At 41.4% G+C, this 18,537-nt stretch overlaps 44 non-coding genes across 44 annotated transcripts; all 44 read right to left on the bottom strand.

The window, feature by feature from the left end:
- Positions 1–72: 72 nt before the first annotated feature.
- Positions 73–186, bottom strand: trnal-caa (transfer RNA leucine (anticodon CAA)). Its single transcript has 2 exons — positions 149–186; positions 73–121 (listed from the first exon to the last, which is right to left on the bottom strand). It is a non-coding gene; the product is annotated as a tRNA-Leu (tRNA).
- A 113-nt stretch (positions 187–299) lies between these two features.
- On the bottom strand, positions 300–410 carry trnal-caa (transfer RNA leucine (anticodon CAA)). Its single transcript has 2 exons — positions 373–410; positions 300–345 (listed from the first exon to the last, which is right to left on the bottom strand). It is a non-coding gene; the product is annotated as a tRNA-Leu (tRNA).
- Positions 411–523: 113 nt separating this feature from the next.
- On the bottom strand, positions 524–634 carry trnal-caa (transfer RNA leucine (anticodon CAA)). Its single transcript has 2 exons — positions 597–634; positions 524–569 (listed from the first exon to the last, which is right to left on the bottom strand). It is a non-coding gene; the product is annotated as a tRNA-Leu (tRNA).
- Positions 635–747: 113 nt separating this feature from the next.
- Positions 748–858, bottom strand: trnal-caa (transfer RNA leucine (anticodon CAA)). Its single transcript has 2 exons — positions 821–858; positions 748–793 (listed from the first exon to the last, which is right to left on the bottom strand). It is a non-coding gene; the product is annotated as a tRNA-Leu (tRNA).
- Positions 859–971: 113 nt separating this feature from the next.
- On the bottom strand, positions 972–1,082 carry trnal-caa (transfer RNA leucine (anticodon CAA)). The gene is made up of 2 exons: positions 1,045–1,082; positions 972–1,017 (listed from the first exon to the last, which is right to left on the bottom strand). It is a non-coding gene; the product is annotated as a tRNA-Leu (tRNA).
- Positions 1,083–1,195: 113 nt separating this feature from the next.
- trnal-caa (transfer RNA leucine (anticodon CAA)) lies at positions 1,196–1,306 on the bottom strand. Its single transcript has 2 exons — positions 1,269–1,306; positions 1,196–1,241 (listed from the first exon to the last, which is right to left on the bottom strand). It is a non-coding gene; the product is annotated as a tRNA-Leu (tRNA).
- Positions 1,307–1,375: 69 nt separating this feature from the next.
- On the bottom strand, positions 1,376–1,486 carry trnal-caa (transfer RNA leucine (anticodon CAA)). Its single transcript is given in 2 exon segments — positions 1,376–1,430; positions 1,449–1,486. It is a non-coding gene; the product is annotated as a tRNA-Leu (tRNA).
- A 112-nt stretch (positions 1,487–1,598) lies between these two features.
- On the bottom strand, positions 1,599–1,709 carry trnal-caa (transfer RNA leucine (anticodon CAA)). The gene is made up of 2 exons: positions 1,672–1,709; positions 1,599–1,644 (listed from the first exon to the last, which is right to left on the bottom strand). It is a non-coding gene; the product is annotated as a tRNA-Leu (tRNA).
- Positions 1,710–1,822: 113 nt separating this feature from the next.
- Positions 1,823–1,933, bottom strand: trnal-caa (transfer RNA leucine (anticodon CAA)). The gene is given in 2 exon segments: positions 1,823–1,877; positions 1,896–1,933. It is a non-coding gene; the product is annotated as a tRNA-Leu (tRNA).
- Positions 1,934–2,450: 517 nt separating this feature from the next.
- On the bottom strand, positions 2,451–2,561 carry trnal-caa (transfer RNA leucine (anticodon CAA)). Its single transcript has 2 exons — positions 2,524–2,561; positions 2,451–2,496 (listed from the first exon to the last, which is right to left on the bottom strand). It is a non-coding gene; the product is annotated as a tRNA-Leu (tRNA).
- A 113-nt stretch (positions 2,562–2,674) lies between these two features.
- On the bottom strand, positions 2,675–2,785 carry trnal-caa (transfer RNA leucine (anticodon CAA)). Its single transcript has 2 exons — positions 2,748–2,785; positions 2,675–2,720 (listed from the first exon to the last, which is right to left on the bottom strand). It is a non-coding gene; the product is annotated as a tRNA-Leu (tRNA).
- Positions 2,786–2,898: 113 nt separating this feature from the next.
- On the bottom strand, positions 2,899–3,009 carry trnal-caa (transfer RNA leucine (anticodon CAA)). The gene is made up of 2 exons: positions 2,972–3,009; positions 2,899–2,944 (listed from the first exon to the last, which is right to left on the bottom strand). It is a non-coding gene; the product is annotated as a tRNA-Leu (tRNA).
- Positions 3,010–3,078: 69 nt separating this feature from the next.
- On the bottom strand, positions 3,079–3,189 carry trnal-caa (transfer RNA leucine (anticodon CAA)). The gene is made up of 2 exons: positions 3,152–3,189; positions 3,079–3,124 (listed from the first exon to the last, which is right to left on the bottom strand). It is a non-coding gene; the product is annotated as a tRNA-Leu (tRNA).
- A 112-nt stretch (positions 3,190–3,301) lies between these two features.
- On the bottom strand, positions 3,302–3,412 carry trnal-caa (transfer RNA leucine (anticodon CAA)). The gene is made up of 2 exons: positions 3,375–3,412; positions 3,302–3,347 (listed from the first exon to the last, which is right to left on the bottom strand). It is a non-coding gene; the product is annotated as a tRNA-Leu (tRNA).
- Positions 3,413–3,525: 113 nt separating this feature from the next.
- Positions 3,526–3,636, bottom strand: trnal-caa (transfer RNA leucine (anticodon CAA)). The gene is made up of 2 exons: positions 3,599–3,636; positions 3,526–3,571 (listed from the first exon to the last, which is right to left on the bottom strand). It is a non-coding gene; the product is annotated as a tRNA-Leu (tRNA).
- Positions 3,637–3,748: 112 nt separating this feature from the next.
- On the bottom strand, positions 3,749–3,859 carry trnal-caa (transfer RNA leucine (anticodon CAA)). Its single transcript has 2 exons — positions 3,822–3,859; positions 3,749–3,794 (listed from the first exon to the last, which is right to left on the bottom strand). It is a non-coding gene; the product is annotated as a tRNA-Leu (tRNA).
- A 69-nt stretch (positions 3,860–3,928) lies between these two features.
- Positions 3,929–4,039, bottom strand: trnal-caa (transfer RNA leucine (anticodon CAA)). Its single transcript has 2 exons — positions 4,002–4,039; positions 3,929–3,974 (listed from the first exon to the last, which is right to left on the bottom strand). It is a non-coding gene; the product is annotated as a tRNA-Leu (tRNA).
- Positions 4,040–4,375: 336 nt separating this feature from the next.
- On the bottom strand, positions 4,376–4,486 carry trnal-caa (transfer RNA leucine (anticodon CAA)). The gene is made up of 2 exons: positions 4,449–4,486; positions 4,376–4,421 (listed from the first exon to the last, which is right to left on the bottom strand). It is a non-coding gene; the product is annotated as a tRNA-Leu (tRNA).
- A 740-nt stretch (positions 4,487–5,226) lies between these two features.
- On the bottom strand, positions 5,227–5,337 carry trnal-caa (transfer RNA leucine (anticodon CAA)). Its single transcript has 2 exons — positions 5,300–5,337; positions 5,227–5,261 (listed from the first exon to the last, which is right to left on the bottom strand). It is a non-coding gene; the product is annotated as a tRNA-Leu (tRNA).
- A 113-nt stretch (positions 5,338–5,450) lies between these two features.
- On the bottom strand, positions 5,451–5,561 carry trnal-caa (transfer RNA leucine (anticodon CAA)). Its single transcript has 2 exons — positions 5,524–5,561; positions 5,451–5,496 (listed from the first exon to the last, which is right to left on the bottom strand). It is a non-coding gene; the product is annotated as a tRNA-Leu (tRNA).
- A 69-nt stretch (positions 5,562–5,630) lies between these two features.
- trnal-caa (transfer RNA leucine (anticodon CAA)) lies at positions 5,631–5,741 on the bottom strand. Its single transcript has 2 exons — positions 5,704–5,741; positions 5,631–5,665 (listed from the first exon to the last, which is right to left on the bottom strand). It is a non-coding gene; the product is annotated as a tRNA-Leu (tRNA).
- A 99-nt stretch (positions 5,742–5,840) lies between these two features.
- On the bottom strand, positions 5,841–5,951 carry trnal-caa (transfer RNA leucine (anticodon CAA)). The gene is made up of 2 exons: positions 5,914–5,951; positions 5,841–5,886 (listed from the first exon to the last, which is right to left on the bottom strand). It is a non-coding gene; the product is annotated as a tRNA-Leu (tRNA).
- A 113-nt stretch (positions 5,952–6,064) lies between these two features.
- On the bottom strand, positions 6,065–6,175 carry trnal-caa (transfer RNA leucine (anticodon CAA)). The gene is made up of 2 exons: positions 6,138–6,175; positions 6,065–6,099 (listed from the first exon to the last, which is right to left on the bottom strand). It is a non-coding gene; the product is annotated as a tRNA-Leu (tRNA).
- Positions 6,176–6,288: 113 nt separating this feature from the next.
- On the bottom strand, positions 6,289–6,399 carry trnal-caa (transfer RNA leucine (anticodon CAA)). Its single transcript has 2 exons — positions 6,362–6,399; positions 6,289–6,334 (listed from the first exon to the last, which is right to left on the bottom strand). It is a non-coding gene; the product is annotated as a tRNA-Leu (tRNA).
- Positions 6,400–6,468: 69 nt separating this feature from the next.
- Positions 6,469–6,579, bottom strand: trnal-caa (transfer RNA leucine (anticodon CAA)). The gene is made up of 2 exons: positions 6,542–6,579; positions 6,469–6,503 (listed from the first exon to the last, which is right to left on the bottom strand). It is a non-coding gene; the product is annotated as a tRNA-Leu (tRNA).
- A 113-nt stretch (positions 6,580–6,692) lies between these two features.
- trnal-caa (transfer RNA leucine (anticodon CAA)) lies at positions 6,693–6,803 on the bottom strand. Its single transcript has 2 exons — positions 6,766–6,803; positions 6,693–6,738 (listed from the first exon to the last, which is right to left on the bottom strand). It is a non-coding gene; the product is annotated as a tRNA-Leu (tRNA).
- Positions 6,804–6,916: 113 nt separating this feature from the next.
- Positions 6,917–7,027, bottom strand: trnal-caa (transfer RNA leucine (anticodon CAA)). The gene is made up of 2 exons: positions 6,990–7,027; positions 6,917–6,962 (listed from the first exon to the last, which is right to left on the bottom strand). It is a non-coding gene; the product is annotated as a tRNA-Leu (tRNA).
- Positions 7,028–7,140: 113 nt separating this feature from the next.
- trnal-caa (transfer RNA leucine (anticodon CAA)) lies at positions 7,141–7,251 on the bottom strand. The gene is made up of 2 exons: positions 7,214–7,251; positions 7,141–7,186 (listed from the first exon to the last, which is right to left on the bottom strand). It is a non-coding gene; the product is annotated as a tRNA-Leu (tRNA).
- A 69-nt stretch (positions 7,252–7,320) lies between these two features.
- trnal-caa (transfer RNA leucine (anticodon CAA)) lies at positions 7,321–7,432 on the bottom strand. The gene is made up of 2 exons: positions 7,395–7,432; positions 7,321–7,366 (listed from the first exon to the last, which is right to left on the bottom strand). It is a non-coding gene; the product is annotated as a tRNA-Leu (tRNA).
- Positions 7,433–7,545: 113 nt separating this feature from the next.
- On the bottom strand, positions 7,546–7,656 carry trnal-caa (transfer RNA leucine (anticodon CAA)). The gene is made up of 2 exons: positions 7,619–7,656; positions 7,546–7,580 (listed from the first exon to the last, which is right to left on the bottom strand). It is a non-coding gene; the product is annotated as a tRNA-Leu (tRNA).
- A 113-nt stretch (positions 7,657–7,769) lies between these two features.
- On the bottom strand, positions 7,770–7,880 carry trnal-caa (transfer RNA leucine (anticodon CAA)). The gene is made up of 2 exons: positions 7,843–7,880; positions 7,770–7,815 (listed from the first exon to the last, which is right to left on the bottom strand). It is a non-coding gene; the product is annotated as a tRNA-Leu (tRNA).
- Positions 7,881–7,949: 69 nt separating this feature from the next.
- Positions 7,950–8,060, bottom strand: trnal-caa (transfer RNA leucine (anticodon CAA)). Its single transcript has 2 exons — positions 8,023–8,060; positions 7,950–7,995 (listed from the first exon to the last, which is right to left on the bottom strand). It is a non-coding gene; the product is annotated as a tRNA-Leu (tRNA).
- A 113-nt stretch (positions 8,061–8,173) lies between these two features.
- On the bottom strand, positions 8,174–8,284 carry trnal-caa (transfer RNA leucine (anticodon CAA)). Its single transcript has 2 exons — positions 8,247–8,284; positions 8,174–8,219 (listed from the first exon to the last, which is right to left on the bottom strand). It is a non-coding gene; the product is annotated as a tRNA-Leu (tRNA).
- Positions 8,285–8,397: 113 nt separating this feature from the next.
- On the bottom strand, positions 8,398–8,508 carry trnal-caa (transfer RNA leucine (anticodon CAA)). The gene is made up of 2 exons: positions 8,471–8,508; positions 8,398–8,443 (listed from the first exon to the last, which is right to left on the bottom strand). It is a non-coding gene; the product is annotated as a tRNA-Leu (tRNA).
- Positions 8,509–8,607: 99 nt separating this feature from the next.
- On the bottom strand, positions 8,608–8,718 carry trnal-caa (transfer RNA leucine (anticodon CAA)). The gene is made up of 2 exons: positions 8,681–8,718; positions 8,608–8,653 (listed from the first exon to the last, which is right to left on the bottom strand). It is a non-coding gene; the product is annotated as a tRNA-Leu (tRNA).
- Positions 8,719–8,831: 113 nt separating this feature from the next.
- trnal-caa (transfer RNA leucine (anticodon CAA)) lies at positions 8,832–8,942 on the bottom strand. Its single transcript is given in 2 exon segments — positions 8,832–8,886; positions 8,905–8,942. It is a non-coding gene; the product is annotated as a tRNA-Leu (tRNA).
- Positions 8,943–9,011: 69 nt separating this feature from the next.
- On the bottom strand, positions 9,012–9,123 carry trnal-caa (transfer RNA leucine (anticodon CAA)). Its single transcript has 2 exons — positions 9,086–9,123; positions 9,012–9,057 (listed from the first exon to the last, which is right to left on the bottom strand). It is a non-coding gene; the product is annotated as a tRNA-Leu (tRNA).
- Positions 9,124–9,236: 113 nt separating this feature from the next.
- Positions 9,237–9,347, bottom strand: trnal-caa (transfer RNA leucine (anticodon CAA)). Its single transcript has 2 exons — positions 9,310–9,347; positions 9,237–9,282 (listed from the first exon to the last, which is right to left on the bottom strand). It is a non-coding gene; the product is annotated as a tRNA-Leu (tRNA).
- A 113-nt stretch (positions 9,348–9,460) lies between these two features.
- trnaf-gaa (transfer RNA phenylalanine (anticodon GAA)) lies at positions 9,461–9,571 on the bottom strand. The gene is made up of 2 exons: positions 9,534–9,571; positions 9,461–9,506 (listed from the first exon to the last, which is right to left on the bottom strand). It is a non-coding gene; the product is annotated as a tRNA-Phe (tRNA).
- Positions 9,572–9,640: 69 nt separating this feature from the next.
- Positions 9,641–9,751, bottom strand: trnal-caa (transfer RNA leucine (anticodon CAA)). The gene is made up of 2 exons: positions 9,714–9,751; positions 9,641–9,686 (listed from the first exon to the last, which is right to left on the bottom strand). It is a non-coding gene; the product is annotated as a tRNA-Leu (tRNA).
- Positions 9,752–9,864: 113 nt separating this feature from the next.
- On the bottom strand, positions 9,865–9,975 carry trnal-caa (transfer RNA leucine (anticodon CAA)). Its single transcript has 2 exons — positions 9,938–9,975; positions 9,865–9,910 (listed from the first exon to the last, which is right to left on the bottom strand). It is a non-coding gene; the product is annotated as a tRNA-Leu (tRNA).
- Positions 9,976–10,088: 113 nt separating this feature from the next.
- On the bottom strand, positions 10,089–10,199 carry trnal-caa (transfer RNA leucine (anticodon CAA)). The gene is made up of 2 exons: positions 10,162–10,199; positions 10,089–10,134 (listed from the first exon to the last, which is right to left on the bottom strand). It is a non-coding gene; the product is annotated as a tRNA-Leu (tRNA).
- A 69-nt stretch (positions 10,200–10,268) lies between these two features.
- trnal-caa (transfer RNA leucine (anticodon CAA)) lies at positions 10,269–10,379 on the bottom strand. Its single transcript has 2 exons — positions 10,342–10,379; positions 10,269–10,314 (listed from the first exon to the last, which is right to left on the bottom strand). It is a non-coding gene; the product is annotated as a tRNA-Leu (tRNA).
- Positions 10,380–10,492: 113 nt separating this feature from the next.
- trnal-caa (transfer RNA leucine (anticodon CAA)) lies at positions 10,493–10,603 on the bottom strand. Its single transcript has 2 exons — positions 10,566–10,603; positions 10,493–10,538 (listed from the first exon to the last, which is right to left on the bottom strand). It is a non-coding gene; the product is annotated as a tRNA-Leu (tRNA).
- Positions 10,604–18,537: the final 7,934 nt, after the last annotated feature.

The raw sequence follows: 18,537 nt of genomic DNA, 5'->3' as shown, positions 1-18,537 counted from the left end.
AATTACTCAAGAAATGTACCTTATAATTGTAGCAAGTTGAACAATGATTTTTTAAAACTGAATATTTAATAATGTTTTCAGGAGTGGGATTTGAACCCACGCCTCCAGTTGGAGACCAGAAACCTCAGATTTGAGGAAGGTAGTAATCCTTGAGTCTGGCGCCTTAGACCGCTCGGCCATCCTGACAACTTGCATAAACAAGTAGAGAGTCCAAATTAAGCGCCAATTACTCAAGAAATGTACCCTATATTTGTAGCAAGTTGAACAAAGATTTTTTAAAACTGAATATTTAAAAAAGTTGTCAGAAGTGGGATTTGAACCCACGCCTCCAGTTGGAGACCAGAAACCTCAGATTTGAGGAAGACAGTAATCCTTGAGTCTGGCGCCTTAGACCGCTCGGCCATCCTGACAACTGGCTTTATCAAGTAGAGTGTCCAAATTAACCGCCAATTAGTCAAGAAATGTATCTTATAATTGTAGCAAGTTGAACAAGGATTTTTTAAAACTGAATATTTAAAAATGTTGTCAGAAGTGGGATTTGAACCCACGCCTCCAGTTGGAGACCAGAAACCTCAGATTTGAGGAAGGTAGTAATCCTTGAGTCTGGCGCCTTAGACCGCTCGTCCATCCTGACCACTTGAATAATTAAGTAGAGAGTCCAAATTAAGCATCAATTACTCAAGAAATGTACCTTATAATTGTAGCAATTTGAACAATGATTTTTTAAAACTGAATATTTAAAAATGTTGTCAGAAGTGGGATTTGAACCCACGCCTCCAGTTGGAGACCAGAAACCGCAGATTTGAGGAAGGTAGTAATCCTTGAGTCTGGCGCCTTAGACCGCTCGGCCATCCTGACAACTTGCATAAACAAGTAGAGAGTCCAAATTAAGCGCCAATTACTCAAGAAATGTACCCTATATTTGTAGCAAGTTGAACAAAGAATTTTTAAAACTGAATATTTAAAAAAGTTGTCAGAAGTGGGATTTGAACCCACGCCTCCAGTTGGAGACCAGAAACCTCAGATTTGAGGAAGGTAGTAATCCTTGAGTCTGGCGCCTTAGACCGCTCGGCCATCCTGACAACTGGCTTTATCAAGTAGAGTGTCCAAATTAAGCGCCAATTACTCAAGAAATGTATCTTATAATTGTAGCAAGTTGAAGAAGGATTTTTTAAAACTGAATATTTAAAAATGTTGTCAGAAGTGGGATTTGAACCCACGCCTCCAGTTGGAGACCAGAAACCTCAGATTTGAGGAAGGTAGTAACCCTTGAGTCTGGCGCCTTAGACCGCTCGGCCATCCTGACCAACGGCTTTATCAAGTAGAGAGTCCAAATTAATCGCCAATTACTCAAAAAATGAATATTTAAAAAAGTTGTCAGAAGTGGGATTTGAACCCACGCCTCCAGTTGGAGAACAGAAACCTCAGATTTGAGGAAGGTAGTAATCCTTGAGTCTGGCGCCTTAGACCACTCGGCCATCCTGACAACTAGTAAAAAATAGTAGAGAGTCCAAATTAACCTCCAATTACTCAAGAAATGTACCTTATAATTGTGGCAAGTTGAACAATGATTTTTTAAAACTGAATATTTAAAACGTTGTCAGAAGTGGGATTTGAACCCACGCCTCCAGTTGGAGACCAGAAACCTCTGATTTGAGGAAGGTAGTAATCCTTGAGTTTGGCGCCTTAGATCGCTCGGCCATCCTGACAACTTGCATAAACAAGTAGAGAATCCAAATTAAGCGCCAATTACTCAAGAAATGTACCCTATATTTGTAGCAAGTTGAACAAAGAATTTTTAAAACTGAATATTTAAAAAAGTTGTCTGAAGTAGGATTTGAACCCACGCCTCCAGTTAGAGACCAGAAACCTCAGATTTGAGGAAGGTAATAATCCTTGAGTCTGGCGCCTTAGACCGCTCGGCCATCCTGACAACAGGCATAACTTAGTAGAGAGTCCATATTAAGCGCCAATTACTCAAGAAATTAATATTTCAAAAAGTTGTCAGATGTGGGATTTGAACTCACGCCTCCAGTTGGAGACCAGAAACCTCAGTTTTGAGGAAGGTAGTAATCCTTGAGTCTGGCGCCTTAGACCGCTCGGCCATCCTGACAACTGGCATAAATAAGTAGAGAGTCCAAATTAAGCGCCAATTACTCAAGAAATGTACCTTATAATTGTAGCAAGTTGAACAATGATTTTTTAAAACTGAATATTTAAAAAAGTTGTCAGAAGTGGGATTTGAACCCACGCCTCCAGCTGGAGACCAGAAACCTCAGAATTGAGGAAGTTAGTAATCCTTGAGTCTAGCGGCTGAGACCGCACGGCCATCCTGACAACTTGTATAATTAAGTAGAGAGTCCAAATTAAGCACCAATTACTCAAGAAATGTACCTTATAATTGTAGCAAGTTGAACAATGATTTTTTAAAACTGAATATTTAAAAATGTTGTCAGAAGTGGGATTTGAACGCACGCCTCCAGTTGGAGACCAGAAACCTCAGATTTGAGGAAGGTAGTAATCCTTGAGTCTGGCGCCTTAGACCGCTCGGCCATCCTGACAACTTGCATAAACAAGTAGAGAGTCCAAATTAAGCGCCAATTACTCAAGAAATGTACCCTATATTTGTAGCAAGTTGAACAAAGAATTTTTAAAACTGAATATTTAAAAAAGTTGTCAGAAGTGAGATTTGAACCCACGCCTCCAGTTGGAGACCAGAAACCTCAGATTTGAGGAAGATAGTAATCCTTGAGTCTGGCGCCTTAGACCGCTCGGCCATCCTGACAACTGGCTTTATCAAGTAGAGTGTCCAAATTAAGCGCCAATTACTCAAGAAATGTATCTTATAATTGTAGCAAGTTGAACAAGGATTTTTTAAAACTGAATATTTAAAAATGTTGTCAGAAGTGGGATTTGAACCCACGCCTCCAGTTGGAGACCAGAAACCTCAGATTTGAGGAAGGTAGTAATCCTTGAGTCTGGCGCCTTAGACCGCTCGGCCATCCTGACCACTGGTTTTATCAAGTAGAGAGTCCAAATTAATCGCCAATTACTCAAGAAATGAATATTTAAAAAAGTTGTCAGAAGTGGGATTTGAACCCACGCCTCCAGTTGGAGACCAGAAACCTCAGATTTGAGGAAGGTAGTAATCCTTGAGTCTGGCGCCTTAGACCACTCGGCCATCCTGACAACTTGCAAAAACAAGTTGAGAGTCCAAATTAACCTCCAATTACTCAAGAAATGTACCTTATAATTGTGGCAAGTTGAACAATGATTTTTTAAAACTGAATATTTAAAACGTTGTCAGAAGTGGGATTTGAACCCACGCCTCCAGTTGGAGACCAGAAACCTCAGATTTGAGGAAGGTAGTAATCCTTGAGTCTGGCGCCTTAGAGCGCTCGGCCATCCTGACAACTGGCTTTATCTAGTAGAGTGTCCAAATTAAGCGCCAATTACTCAAGAAATGTATCTTATAATTGTAGCAAGTTGAACAAGGATTTTTTAAAACTGAATATTTAAAAATGTTGTCAGAAGTGTGATTTGAACCCACGCCTCCAGTTGGAGACCAGAAATCTCAGATTTGAGGAAGGTAGTAATCCTTGAGTCTGGCGCCTTAGACCACTCGGCCATCCTGACAACTTGCAAAAACTAGTAGAGAGTCCAAATTAACCTCCAATTACTCAAGAAATGTACCTTATAATTGTGGCAAGTTGAACAATGATTTTTTAAAACTGAATATTTAAAACGTTGTCAGAAGTGGGATTTGAACCCACGCCTCCAGCTGGAGACCAGAAACCTCAGAATTGAGGAAGGTAGTAATCCTTGAGTCTAGCGCCTTAGACCGCTCGGCCATCCTGACAACTTGCATAATTAAGTAGAGAGTCCAAATTAATCGCCAATTACTCAAGAAATGAATATTTAAAAAAGTTGTCAGAAGTAGGATTTGAACCCACGCCTCCAGTTGGAGACCAGAAACCTCAGATTTGAGGAAGGTAGTAATCCTTGAGTCTGGCGCCTTAGACCACTCGGCCATCCTGACAACTTGCAAAAACTAGTAGAGAGTCCAAATTAACCTCCAATTACTCAAGAAATGTACCTTATAATTGTGGCAAGTTGAACAATGATTTTTTAAAACTGAATATTTAAAACATTGTCAGTAGTGGGATTTGAACCCACGCCTCCAGTTGGAGACCAGAAACCTCTGATTTGATTAAGGTAGTAATCCTTGAGTTTGGCGCCTTAGATCGCTCGGCCATCCTGACAACTAGCATAAACAAGTAGAGAGTCCAAATTAAGCGCCAATTACTCAAGAAATGTACCCTATATTTGTAGCAAGTTGAACAAAGAATTTTTAAAACTGAATATTTAAAAAAGTTTTCAGAAGTGGGATTTGAACCCACGCCTCCAGTTGGAGACCAGAAACCTCAGATTTGAGGTAGGTAGTAATCCTTGAGTCCGGCGCCTTAGACCGCTCGGCCATCCTGACAACAGGCATAACTTAGTAGAGAGTCCAAATTAAGCGCCAATTACTCAAGAAATTAATATTTAAAAAAGTTGTCAGATGTGGGATTTGAACTCACGCCTCCAGTTGGAGACCAGAAACCTCAGTTTTGAGGAAGGTAATAATCCTTGAGTCTGGCGCCTTAGACCGCTCGGCCATCCTGACAACTGGCATAAAGAAGTAGAGAGTCCAAACTAAGCGCCAATTACTCAAGAAATGTACCTTATAATTGTAGCAAGTTGAACAATGATTTTTTAAAACTGAATATTTAATAAAGTTGTCAGAAGTGGGATTTGAACACACGCCGCCAGTTCGAGACCAGAAACCTCAGAATTGAGGAAGGTAGTAATCCTTGAGTCTGGCGGCTTAGACTGCTCGGCCATCCTGACAACTTGCATATCCAAGTAGAGAGTCCAAATTAAGCGCCAATTACTCAAGAAATGTACCCTATATTTGCAGCAAGTTGAAAAATGAATTTTTAAAACTGAATATTTAAAAAGTTGTCTGAAGTGGGCTTTGAATCCACGCCTCCAGTTGGAGACCAGAAACCTCAGATTAGAGGAAGGTTGTAATCCTTGAGTCTGGCGCCTTGGACCGCTCGGCCATCCTGACAACTTGTATAAACAAATAGAGAATCCAAATTAAGCGCCAATTACTCAAGAAATGTATCTTATAATTGAAGCTAGTTGAACAATGATTTTTTAAAACTGAATATTTAAATAAGTTGTCAGAAGTGGGATTTGAACCCACGCCTCCAGTTGGAGACCAGAAACCTCAGAATTGAGGAAGGTAGTAATCCTTGAGACTGGCGCCTTAGACCGCTCGGCCATCCTGACAATTTGCATAATTAAGTAGAGAGTCCAAATTAAGCGCCAATTACTCAAGAAATGTACCTTATAATTGTAGCAAGTTGAACAATGATTTTTTAAAACTGAATATTTAAAAATGTTGTCAGAAGTGGGATTTGAACCCACGCCTCCAGTTGGAGACCAGAAACCTCAGATTTGAGGAAGGTAGTAATCCTTGAGTCTGGCGCCTTAGACCGCTCGGCCATCCTGACATCTGATATTATGAAGTAGAGACTCCAAATTAATGGCCAATTACTCAAGAAATTAATATTTAAATAAGTTGTCAGAAGTGGGATTTGAACCCACGCCTCCAGTTGGAGATCAGAAACCGCAGAATGGAGGAAGGTAGTAATCCTTGAGTCTGGCGCCTTAGACCGCTCGGCCATCCTGACAACTTGCATAATTACGTAGAGAGTCCAAATTAAACGCCAATTACTCAAGAAATGTACCCTATATTTGTAGCAAGTTGAACAATGAATTTTTAAAAAAGTTGTCAGAAGTGGGATTTGAACCCACGCCTCCAGTTGGAGACCAGAAACCTCTGATTTGAGGAAGGTAGTAATCCTTGAGTCTGGCGCCTTAGACCGCTCGGCCATCCTGACAACTTGAATATTTAAATAGAGAGTCCAAATTAAGCGCCAATTACTCAAGAAATGTATCTTATAATTGAAGCAAGTTGAACAATGATTTTTTAAAACTGAATATTTAAATAAGTTGTCAGAAGTGGGATTTGAACCCACGCCTCCAGTTGGAGACCAGAAACCTCAGAATTGAGGAAGGTAGTAATCCTTGAGGCTGGCGCCTTAGACCGCTCGGCCATCGTGACAATTTGCATAATTAAGTAGAGAGTCCAAATTAAGCGCCAATTACTCAAGAAATGTACCTTATAATTGTAGCAAGTTGAACAATGATTTTTTAAAACTGAATATTTAAAAATGTTGTCAGAAGTGGGATTTGAACCCACGCCTCCAGTTGGAGACCAGAAACCTCAGATTTGAGGAAGGTAGTAATCCTTGAGTCTGGCGCCTTAGACCGCTCGGCCATCCTGACAACTGACATTATGAAGTCGAGAGTCCAAATTAATGGCCAATTACTCAAGAAATTAATATTTAAATAAGTTGTCAGAAGTGGGATTTGAACCCACGCCTCCAGTTGGAGATCAGAAACCTCAGAATTGAGGAAGGTAGTAATCCTTGAGTCTGGCACCTTAGACCGCTCGGCCATCCTGACAACTAGCATAATCAAGTAGAGAGTCCAAATTAAACGCCAATTACTCAAGAAATGTACCCTATATTTGTAGCAAGTTGAACAATGAATTTTTAAAACTGAATATTTAAAAAAGTTGTCAGAAGTGGGATTTGAACCCACGCCTCCAGTTGGAGACCAGAAACCTCAGATTTGAGGAAGGTTGTAATCCTTGAGTCTGGCGCCTTGGACCGCTCGGCCATCCTGACAACTTGCATAATCAAATAGAGAGTCCAAATTAAGCGCCAATTACTCAAGAAATGTATCTTATAATTGAAGCAAGTTGAACAATGATTTTTTAAAACTGAATATTTAAATAAGTTGTCAGAAGTGGGATTTGAACCCACGCCTCCAGTTGGAGACCAGAAACCTCAGAATTGAGGAAGGTAGTAATCCTTGAGTCTGGCGCCTTATACCGCTCGGCCATCCTGACAACTTGCATAAATAAGTAGAGAGTCCAAATTAAGCGCCAATTACTCAAGAAATGTACCTTTTAATTGTAGCAATTTGAACAATGATTTTTTAAAACTGAATATTTAAAAATGTTGTCAGAAGTGGGATTTGAACCCACGCCTCCAGTTGGAGACCAGAAACCTCAGATTTGAGAAAGGTAGTAATCCTTGAGTCTGGCGCCTAAGACCACTCGGCCATCCTGACAACTGGCATTATGAAGTAGAGAGTCCAAATTAATTGCCAATTACTCAAGAAATTAATATTTAAATAAGTTGTCAGAAGTGGGATTTGAACCCACGCCTCCAGTTGGAGACCAGAGACCTCAGAATTGAGGAAGCGTAGTAATCTTTGAGTCTGGCGCCTTAGACTGCTCGGCCATCCTGACAACTTGCATAATCAAGTAGAGAGTCCAAATTAAGCGCCAATTACTCAAGAAATGTACCCTATATTTGCAGCAAGTTGAACAATGAATTTTTAAAACTGAATATTTAAATAAGTTGTCAGAAGTGGGATTTGAACCCACGCCTCCAGTTGGAGACCAGCAACATCAGAATTGAGGAAGGTAGTAATCCTTGAGTCTGGCGCCTTAGACCGCTCGGCCATCCTGACAACTTGCATATTTAAGTAGAGAGTCCAAATTAAGCGCCAAGTACTCAAGAAATGTACCTTATAATTGTAGCAAGTTGAACAATGATTTTTTAAAACTGAATATTTAAAAATGTTGTCAGAAGTGGGATTTGAACCCACGCCTCCAGTTGGAGACCAGAAACCACAGATTTGAGGAAGGTAGTAACCCTTGAGTCTGGCGCCTTAGACCGCTCGGCCATCCTGACAACTGGCTTTATCAAGTAGAGAGTCCAAATTAATTGCCAATTACTCAAGAAATTAATATTTAAATAAGTTGTCAGAAGTGGGATTTGAACCCACGCCTCCAGTTGGAGACCAGAAACCTCGGAATTGAGGAAGATAGTAATCCTTGAGTCTGGCGCCTTAAACCACTCGGCCATCCTGAGAACTACAATAATCTTGTAGAGAGTCCAAATTAAGCGCCTGTTACTCAAGAAATGTATCTTATAATTGTAGCATGTTGAACAATGATTTTTTAAAACTGAATATTTAAAAAAATTGTCCGAAGTGGGATTTGAACCCACGCCTCCAGTTGGAGACCAGAAACCTCAGAATTGAGGAAGGTAGTAATCCTTGAGTCTGGCGCCTTTGACCGCTCGGCCATCCTGACAACTTGCATAATAACGTAGAGAGTCCAAATTAAGCGCCAATTACTCAAGAAATGTACCTTATAATTGTAGCAAGTTGAACAATGATTTTTTAAAACTGAATATTTAAAAGCGTTGTCAGAAGTGGGATTTGAACCCACGCCTCCAGTTGGAGACCAGAAAACTCAGATTTGAGGAAGGTAGTAATCCTTGAGTCTGGCGCCTTAGACCGCTCGGCCATCCTGACAACTGACATTATGAAGTAGAGAGTCCAAATTAAACGCCAATTACTCAAGAAATGTACCCTATATTTGTAGCAAGTTGAACAATGAATTTTTAAAAAAGTTGTCAGAAGTGGGATTTGAACCCACGCCTCCAGTTGGGGACCAGAAACCTCAGATTTGAGGAAGGTTGTAATCCTTGAGTCTGGCGCCTTGGACCGCTCGGCCATCCTGACAACTTGCATAATCAAATAGAGAGTCCAAATTAAACGCCAATTACTCAAGAAATGTATCTTATAATTGAAGCAAGTTGACCAATGATTTTTTAAAACTGAATATTTAAATACGTTGTCAGAAGTGGGATTTGAACCCACGCCTCCAGTTGGAGACCAGAAACCTCAGATTTGAGGAAGGCAGTAATCCTTGAGTCTGACGCCTTAGACCACTCGGCCATCCTGACAACTGGCATTATCAAGTAGAGAGTCCAAATTTATCGCCAATTACTCAAGAAATTAATATTTAAATAATTTGTCAGAAGTGGGATTTGTACCCACGCCTCCAGTTGGAGACCAGAAACCTCAGAATTGAGGAAACGTAGTAATCTTTGAGTCTGGCGCCTTAGACCGCTCGGCCATCCTGACAACTTGTATAATCAAGTAGAGAGTCCAAATTAAGCGCCAATTACTCAAGAAATGTACCCTATATTTGCAGCAAGTTGAACAATGAATTTTTAAAACTGAATATTTAAATAAGTTGTCAGAAGTGGGATTTGAACCCACGCCTCCAGTTGGAGACCAGAAACCTCAGAATTGAGGAAGGTAGTAATCCTTGAGTCTGGCGCCTTAGACCGCTCGGCCATCCTGACAACTTGCATATTTAAGTAGAGAGTCCAAATTAAGCGCCAATTACTCAAGAAATGTACCTTATAATTGTAGCAAGTTGAACAATGATTTTTTAAAACTGAATATTTAAAAATGTTGTCAGAAGTGGGATTTGAACCCACGCCTCCAGTTGGAGACCAGAAACCACAGATTTGAGGAAGGTAGTAATCCTTCAGTCTGGCGCCTTAGACCGCTCGGCCATCCTGACAACTGGCTTTATCAAGTAGAGAGTCCAAATTAATTGCCAATTACTCAAGAAATTAATATTTAAATAAGTTGTCAGAAGTGGGATTTGAACCCACGCCTCCAGTTGGAGACCAGAAACCTCGGAATTGAGGAAGATAGTAATCCTTGAGTCTGGCGCCTTAAACCACTCGGCCATCCTGACAACTACAATAATCATGTAGAGAGTCCAAATTAAGCGCCTGTTACTCAAGAAATGTATCTTATAATTGTAGCAAGTTGAACAATGATTTTTTAAAACTGAATATTTAAAAAAATTGTCCGAAGTGGGATTTGAACCCACGCCTCCAGTTGGAGACCAGAAACCTCAGAATTGAGGAAGGTAGTAATCCTTGAGTCTGGCGCCTTAGACCGCTCGGCCATCCTGACAACTTGCATACTTACGTAGAGAGTCCAAATTAAGCGCCAATTACTCAAGAAATGTACCTTATAATTGTAGCAAGTTGAACAATGATTTTTTAAAACTGAATATTTAAAAGTGTTGTCAGAAGTGGGATTTGAACCCACGCCTCCAGTTGGAGACCAGAAACCTCAGATTTGAGGAAGGTAGTAATCCTTGAGTCTGGCGCCTTAGACCGCTCGGCCATCCTGACAACTGGCAATATCAAGTAGAGAGTCCAAATTAATGGCCAATTACTCAAGAAATTAATATTCAATAAAGTTGTCAGAAGTGGGATTTGAACCCACGCCTCCAGTTGGAGACCAGAAACCTCAGATTTGAGGAAGTTAGTAATCCTTGAGTCTGGCGCCTTAGACCACTCGGCCATCCTCACAACTTTAAAAAAACTAGCAGAGAGTCCAAATTAAGCTCCAATTACTCAAGAAATGTACCTTATAATTGTGGCAAGTTGAACAATGATTTTTTAAAACTGAATATTTAAAAAGTTGTCAGAAGTGGGATTTGAACCCACGCCTCCAGTTGGAGACCAGAAACCTCAGATTTGAGGAAGGTAGTAATCCTTGAGTCTGGCGCCTTAGACCGCTCTGCCATCCTGACAACTTGCAAAATCAAGTAGAGAGTCCAAATTAAGCTCCAATTACTCAAGACATGTACCTTATAATTGTAGCAAGTTCAACAATGATTTTTTAAAACTGAATATTTAAAAAAGTTGTCAGAAGTGGGATTTGAACCCACACATCCAGTTGGAGACCAGAAACCTCAGGTTTGAGGAAGGACATCCTGACGACTGTGTAGTGGAGTGTCTAACTTGAGTTTAAAAACCTTAAAAATGGTTTTTAAACTTTTTAAAAACCATTTTTTAAAAACTTTTTTAAAGGCGGAAACATTTAAGGAAGTTTTCCTTCATGTTGAGGTGATAGCTGACCATTATCGTCTCTCTTGCATGAAATGACCTACACTTTAATGATCTTGAACGCTCAAAAAATGTATATACATTTTAAACGCATTATGCAAACTGAAAATATTAAGTTTTTCTAACTTGGCATCTAATTGCGCTTTTCCACTATGGGTACTGACATACTCTTAATCCGCTTTTTGCTTCGTTATCCAGTGGAGATTTACCACTCGATGTAGCGGTTTGTCATGGCGACGCCACAGGTAAGCAACGCCTCGCATTCCCCATTCGTCAGCTACCAAAGAGAGGAACGTCTGCACCTCAATAGCTAACATGTGTTTTTTTCGGTTTGCCATATTCTTGCTCCAGAGGGCACATCATCATCATCAGGGGCAACCTAGGGCACTCATTAATTTTTGTTCACTTGTAAAGGGCAGCCAATAAGGCACTTTCTCTCATTTTCACCACCATAGAGGGCACTTTAACACACTTTTTCAACCATGGGGGCACCAGATGGGCAGAAGGGCACTAAAAGGGCACCAGACGGGCAGAAGAGCACTAAGGGCCCTATAAGGACCAAACGAGCAGAAGGGCACTATCAGGGCACTAGAAGGGCACTGAAAAGGCACTGGAAGGGCACTAGAAGGACCAGACGGGCAGAAGGGCACTATCAGGGCACTAGAAGGGCACTAGAAGGACCAGACGGGCAGAAGGGCACTATCAGGGTACTAGAAGGGCACTAGAAGGGCACTAGAAGGACCAGACGGGCAGAAGGGCACTATCAGGGTACTAGAAGGGCACCAGATGGGCAGAAGGGCACTTGAAGGACCAGACGGGCAGAAGGGGACTATCAGGGCACTAGAAGGGCACCAGGCGGGCAGAAGGGCACCATCAGGGTACTAAAGGGGGCACTAAAAGGGCACCAGACGGGCAGAAGGGGATTATAAGGGCATTCATTAAGGCACGTCATTTAATTTTCTTGTTCTAGAGGGCACATCATCATAATTTATTGTATGAAGGAGCAACCTAGAGGGCACCTAATCATGTTTTGCAAGTGAAAGGGGCAGCCAATAAGGCATTTCCTCTCGTTTTCGACACTCATGAAGGGCAATCGCGCTTTTTCAACCATTGAGCCACGAGGGGGGGCGGTCGCCACTGACTACAGAAATGACCTCGCTGCAAATTGCAGTGCAGCTGTATAGGCCTACATCATTGAGCCACTTGGAGCAAAAGTCATTTGGTCAATCAATTTAAAGTGACTATATAGAAAAATAGAAGCCTAATTAACGACTACATTACCACTAACCATCACAGGAGAAGCTGGCGTGCCAGCCCTGTCAGACCGACGGGCCGCGACTCCTAACACCAATGTTTGTAATAACGCCGTATAAAATAACGCTGTTAGGTATGCCGTTACCGTTACTGTACGCTAAATGCGGTGCGTTATTGTGAATTGATTGAATAAACTACTTATCCGAACTCACCCCTGGCTCCAAAAAACACAAACTGCTAGTGAGGAGACCCAGGTGGGTTAACAACGAGATAAGCTATTATGATTGGCTAAGGCAGAGTCATGGTTCATGGTAGCCAATCGGAGCCAGTGTTTTTACACACAAGCCAGGACACGCGCGCCACACACACACACACACACACACACACACACACACACACACACACACACACACACACACACACACACACACACACACACACACACACACACACACACACACACACACACACACGCACGCGCGTGTGTGTGTGTGTGTGTGTGTGTGTGTGAGCAATAAATAAACAAATAAACAAATCTCTTGAAACTTGACAGATGGGCAGGATCTCCTGTTTTTAAAGGCCTACGTGCAGGTTAACCGGAAGTTTTGGTAATATGTGTATCATTTATTAAATGTCTCCAAAATAGTGTTAAAGTCCAGTTTTTGGCGTTTTTGGCAGTAACGGGTGCAATCTGGAAAATTTGCATTTTCTGTAGTATTCAGCAGATGTTCCAATCCACAGCCTTTGCAACTAAGCAAATTGAAATTCAGTTGGAAGTATATCACGGCCTTGAATGGGCAGTTTAGCATTTAAAACATTAAGGCCAAGTGAAAACTGCTCAGAAAAATCCAAATTCTTTGACACATAGCAACTTTCTTTTTTTACAGTAACGCAAATAGTTACTTTCCCTGGTAAGTAGTTACTTTTATTATAGAGTAATTCAGTTACTAACCCAGTTACTTTTTGGAACAAGTAGATAGCTAATTACTTTTTTAAAGTAACGTTCCCAACACTGCCTAACACACACACAGAGATGTGTGGGACACTTGTTATTTTGCACAAGCTCGATCAGGCATACAGTGACTCACCAGAAGGGAAAGTATGGAAGGAATTCAGCAGGCTCTGCATAACCATGTCTGGGTTAAACCCTCTGTTGTTGGCCCCGGACCCCTGCATGCATGGCGATTGGTCGAGATTGTGCAGTGAAACAGTTGTTATTCTTCACTTAATGGTTCTGCTGGGAAGGCCACACTACGCGCCGGACATATCTGGAATAGCTTCCTGTGCGCGGTTTTGTCAAGAAGATTAAAAAGAACAGTGGAGGGAATCACAACAACAGGAGGCAGCGGAGGTACGGAGGCGTGCCGTCATTCCACAACAACAGGAGGCAGTGGAGGTATGGAGGCCTTCGGTCATTCCACAACAACAGGTATGGGGGTCTTCGGTCATTCCACAACAACAGGTATGGCCTTTTTTCATTAAGTCATCTTATGGTCATTTTGGTCAGAGTGAGCTATTTTTGATTTCTTCATCACGCCAACGTTTTGATGAGGACGGTTGGACGGTTATGTTATGGGTCATTGTCTGTGAGCCACTAAGGTGGAGATGAAAGAAAAAACAAAGTGGCTTGAAGATTTTCGGGATTCTTTGGTGACAGTGTTGCACACCTAGTCTGAAGCCAAAGAATGCTAGGATGAGTAACTAATACTTTCATTAAGCACACATCCTCTCATCTAACCCGCATATCCCCTATTGGGAATCAGGAGCATTGAGGTTTTTCAGCAGCATCAACATGGTCTCAATCATATATGATTTCCAACATATAGAGTCTACTGTGTGTTGTCTAACACTTCTGTAAAATTTAAGTAGAAATAAAATGTACCTTATGTTTGTGGCAAAAAATACAACAAATTTTCCCTTTCCTGAATAGAGAAACAGTTTTGCTCTTTCGTAAAAATAAACCACCTAGAGTCAGGTGTTGACAAATACCTTTGTCTCAAATAAGGTAAAGATAACAGACATGAATCAAACAGAACCGAACAGGTTGATCCAGATAAGAAAAGCCAAACAAACAGCCATCCCTCCACTCTCCTGCTCCGAGGCGGCATCGCCTTCCACAAGCAAAACATAAATACAATCCAGACCGTGGGAAAGGTCAACTGGGCCTTGTTTACTTTTTTTCTCAATGAGTTTGTCAAGACTTAGAGTAGAGTTACCATTATGGGCCCAGCGGGTTCCCAGCACAAAGCAAGCTTCTAGCGGGCTCATCGTGAACGTAACAACCACTTTCCCTCATTGTTCTCCAGCTTCCTATCGGCCCGGTCTTTTCCTGACGTGGCGCTGGTCACCTTGTTCCCTGGGAAGAAGGTACCGTCAGGAGGACGTGGTCCGGGCCGCCCAGAAGGTTCCCACGATCTCCTGACCTTCCTCCCATGGATGCTGCTTGCTCACAGCTCCAGAACAGGAAGTCTGTCCCCGATTTCCACCAAGGGAAGTCCAAGTTGAGTTTGTAATCACAGCCTCCAAGAATGGCTCAGAGAATGTTGCAAACTAATGCTGCCATCCAAGCGGGTTTCCCCTTTTTGGATTTAGTTGAATTTATATGAAAACATTGCGATTTTGACCCGATCTAACATCTTTAGTTGGTTTTTAAGGTTGTTATTGTGGAAAACATGCACTATATTTCACCACTCTGTGTCTTGTTTTTATGTGTATTTAAATTCAATCAATGTATCTATTACGTTCCTTCGATAAGTTTTAATCGTCAGGTTGAAAATATGTATATATTTATCTCTATGTGTGTGTCGCTATCTCATAACTGCTTCAGGATAGGAGATAATTATTATAGAACCTTAACATATTTTCATCATATCTTTTTGGGACGGTGTGAACCTGAAACCATGATTTGGTATTTGTGTGTGCTTGTATTAAAGGTACAGTGTGTGCTTGTGTGTGACAAAGAGGGTCTCTGTCCGAGCATGCAAGCCAATTATTGGTTATCAGTATATCTGTTTGAGAGTACGGTTTACATAATATTTACATAGATAGATGGTCAAAATATAACTCTCCCTCTGATTCGTTGAGCCTAGAGCTCTGCGTGCCTGTAAAATGGCAAAATGACAATAAGCAGACGTTTTCATCCAAAGCGTAAAAAAGGGAATGTCTGTTGACCATTAATGAGCAGGAAGCGTTAAAGTTAGCAGGTTCGAACCCAGACCCTTTAAGCTGTGAGTCAAACACTATTTTACTACTAACTAGCCTATTGTATGCATGTTTAAAAACAAGATGAGGATGAGAATTATCCAAATGAATGAGGCAAAATCGATATCAGAAGATGGGACCATAACAAATTGGCCAAGCAACCTCAACCTCAGAAAAGGAATTCAAATTGAAAAGATAGCAAGAAGAATCCACCAATCGTTGAGATAGGATGACTGAGACAGACCCCTCTTGAGAGAACGATGTCTGCAGATTGCTCAGAACTGACGTGATTTACTGCCTGGCCCCCTACCTACGCCTATATCACATGTAGCTAACCAAACTAGATGACTTGAGGTGGAAAAACACCAGCTCAGTCACCAATCAGGTCAGAAATTAAGCCAAACTCCTATTACCTGTTCACCCATTGTTTGTGTTTCACTGTAAAGAGGCTTGCTTGTAGAAACAATACAAGATTACTCAAAGTATGAATGTATCTTCTCTGTCATCTTTAAACATCGAAGCGCATAGACAACAGAAAGACGCACACAGATACAACCCATGACCCATGAACCCATTTTGGCTCAGAGGTAGCAGTTCCACGCCAACACTCGAAACTTGATAAGATATACACGGAAATAGTTGTGTACCTGCAGTCACACGTCAGTCTACCTTTCCCCGGAAAGGTAGACTTGTAATGTGACCTGTAATGTGAACAATAGAAGCGTAAATATAGACAAGGAGGTTGTCAAAGGATGTGCAATGTTGCTTGCCAAATCCAGGAAAATTAAATACACAAACAAACTTACAAACTGTAATTATAATGTTACTTGTATTGGAGACAGCGACTGTCTTGTGAGACATGGACTTGCATGAGATATGGTGTGTGTGTGTGTGTGTGTGTGTGTGTGTGTGTGTGTGTGTGTGTGTGTGTGTGTGTGTGTGTGTGTGTGTGTGTGTGTGTGTGTGTGTGTGTGTGTGTGTGTGTGTGTGTGTGTGTGTGTGTGTGTGCGTGTCTTTGTCTTAAAAAAAAGCCTGTGCACATATGATAAGCCTATCAATGGCCCAGAATCTGAGCTGCATCTTTGACGTGTCAAAATGCCCTCTTACATCGCCTATCGGGACTCAGGCAGCATCGGGTTCTTGCGACAAGAGAACACTCAATTTATTCAAATTGCTTTTGAATTTGTCATGCTTCTGGTCTGGGGACTGTCTGAAGTGGATGGCTTGGTGTGTGTATCGGGGCCAAATACTCCTGATCTTCCCCTTTGTGTTCTCTGTCGGAGGAGGTTTGACCACCAACGGAAATATCAGGTCAACGGACAGTGTTTTGTTTTTCGCGGTGAGAGACGTTGATTGGTGGAAACCTGAGACGTTTACCTGCTTATAGAGGTCTTGAGCCTTGTGCACAGCCGTGTGACGCAGTAGCAAAACGCTGTGAAAGAGGTCAGATCGTCCTCGATAGAAAGCCTGAGCTACTGATCCCAGATCAGATTGCACGGTAGCATGCCTATGGATCCTATGACCACCACTTTCTAGAGGACATTTTTATACCGGTAAAAATTAATAAAATAATGGACTTGAGCTATAAATAATATAAATAATGAGCTATACTTCTGTTCCATTTTCCCAATGTGTTTGTATGTATAACGACACCAGATGATGGTATAGACATATTGCTGTTTACATTTTGAAGGTATCCATAGGAAAGCATTGGGAATGGATTTGCCTGGAAAGACTCAATTGTACTAGCTTAATTTAAATACGGTATTACATCTACACACATATGGTATGTTTAATCTATGCCATTAGTTTTTCATTCATGCATAAGAGATTAACTACACTCTTACGTCACTAATCATTTTCTCACAGGGATCTCGCAGAAGAGGGATATACATAGCTGTGTTTTTATTTCCCATGGTGCCTTTCCTCTGCAGCCCCCCACCACCCAGATGGAATAGACTGAACCCATCCCCTCTCTGGAGTGAGTTCACCAGCTCGGAGGGCTCCAGCAGCAGTGTAGCTATGATGCTAAATGGATGATCCCAGAGGGGCTCACACCTAGTACTGAGTCGAGGTTTGGGGGCATTGACCCCACGACATGGACACGAGTAAACATTTCGATGCACAATACAAAATAAAGCTCACTTTATCTGTGTCACTCTCTGCTCAAGAAGTAAAAAGTTAAAACAAAAAGACATTATAAAGGAAATTCTAAATGATGAAACATTTGCAAATACACCAAAAAATTTGATATAGGCCTACATGTATTAAATATACATATGCATCTATACAGGGGATTATAAAATGTCTCATGGAAATGTTGAGATATTGTACAATTTCTCATTGAATATTAGCTATTTCTAGTTGGGCTATTCAATTATCTCAGCATACAATAATAATAAAATATATATAACAATATAACTCCACATAAATTGCTTTACGTGCTTTCAGTAATTCGTTTTTGAGAACTTGGTTTTTAGACAATTTGAAGTGAGACTGAACACTTGGATTGATTATCACCAATCAGAGTGAGCGTAATCAGAAAGGCGCAACGCTGGATCGGCGGGGAGTATCTCAAAACTTGGAAGTCCGATCTAAAGCCGGACGATAGCCCACACTAGATCCATTCGTATAGATTAAAGAGAAGATATTCTCACATTATAAGCAATATTTTATTCTTTTTTTGACGATTCTTTTCAACAAACAATGTGCACACAACACCAATAATCCATCCCATATTTGCGCGGAAGGAGGACGTATATTGCTGAGGGCGCGTTCGAGACGAGACCCACCGCTGTGTATGCACGCTTGAACTTTTACACTTCTTTTAGAATGATACAAAATGAATCAGCTAGGGATAATGCATAGCCTACATAAGCAGTGTTAAGAAATAAATTAATTTAAGGGAAATATTGTCTTGCACGAATGTGGGCCTATAATAAGAAGTTGTTTTGAAAGCTACTTCCGGAACAGAATACCCATGATTCTCCTCGGTTTGGTTATAAATAGGCAGTGGCGCTGGATACGCTAGAGACAAGGTTTCGGACGTACAGTGTGCGGCCCCTCTTTGTGTCACCAACCAATCACCGATCCGAGCGGTCAGTGGGTTCCGAGGGGGCGGCCGTGACCAGCCTATCAGTTATTGGCTGGTAGCGGCCGCCCT

Source organism: Gadus chalcogrammus, chromosome 9 (assembly GCF_026213295.1).
Source record: "Gadus chalcogrammus isolate NIFS_2021 chromosome 9, NIFS_Gcha_1.0, whole genome shotgun sequence".
NCBI classification, from domain to species: Eukaryota; Metazoa; Chordata; class Actinopteri; order Gadiformes; family Gadidae; genus Gadus; species Gadus chalcogrammus.
This window is presented reverse-complemented; position numbering and strand designations above follow the sequence as displayed.